Consider the following 998-nt stretch of genomic DNA (forward strand, 5'->3'; position numbering starts at 1 on the left):
TGTGTGTGTGTGTGTGTGTGTGTGTGCGTGTGTGTGTGTGTGTGTGTGTGTGTGTGTGTGCATATATACATGCAACATACATATATATATATTTTCCACGTCAAAGGGACCACTCCCCCCCTGCCGAAAACTGTACACAATTAAATGTAACTTATAGAGACCAAAATTTAGATTGAAGCTTCTAATTTGATGCCATGTGACGGTTTTGAAAAATATTAAGTGATGACATTGATTTTGTCTGTTAAATAGAAAAAGTAATGTTTTTCATTAAAAATAGTTACATTATTTTTAAGAACATACACTCTTTCCTTTTCTTTATACAATATTTCTATGAAATTAATCATATATCGCATAATTATAACATTTCTTAATGTTAAGTTTTAATGGTTTGTCATAAAAAAGCTTTCTGCATTTAAACTGCGTTAAGATTATCTCTGGATTACTTCCCAAAATCCACATTACTTTTTCTTTTTTTTTTTATTTTTTAAATATTTTGTTGTAATATTTATTTTTTGGTAATTTTTTTTTGATAATTTTTATTCTTTTTATTTAAATATTTTTTTATTTTTGTTATCTAATATTAATTCTTTATTATAACATGATCGCTTTTTTGTAATTAATTACAAATTTTAATAATGAAAAATTGTACCATCCAGAACTTCAGGAATATTATTGGTTAATTATAATTTCAGATTTGGATTCAGCATAATACAGCAAAATTACATTGAAAATGACTACTGTACTTTATTTTTTTAAAAATAGTGGAGATTGGAATAATGAAAAACATTACTTTTTCTGTTTAACAGATCAATATCAAAATCAAGGTTATTGCATGATATTTTTCAAAATCATCGCATGACATTGAAAAGTAGAAGTTTCAACCTAAATTTTGATATCCTATGTACAAATTACATTTGGTTGCGTACAGTTTTGAGTAGAGAATAGCCGAGTTGACGTGGAATGACCCATATATATACATATATATATATATATATATA

At 25.8% G+C, this 998-nt stretch overlaps 1 protein-coding gene across 1 annotated transcript in view; it reads right to left on the reverse strand.

The window, feature by feature from the left end:
• Positions 1 to 998, reverse strand: part of LOC108688542 (vesicular inhibitory amino acid transporter) — an 18,924-nt gene that overhangs the window by 16,470 nt on the left and 1,456 nt on the right. The window lies entirely within an intron of this gene.

Source organism: Atta colombica, unplaced genomic scaffold, assembly GCF_001594045.1.
Source record: "Atta colombica isolate Treedump-2 unplaced genomic scaffold, Acol1.0 scaffold235, whole genome shotgun sequence".
NCBI lineage: Eukaryota > Metazoa > Arthropoda > Insecta > Hymenoptera > Formicidae > Atta > Atta colombica.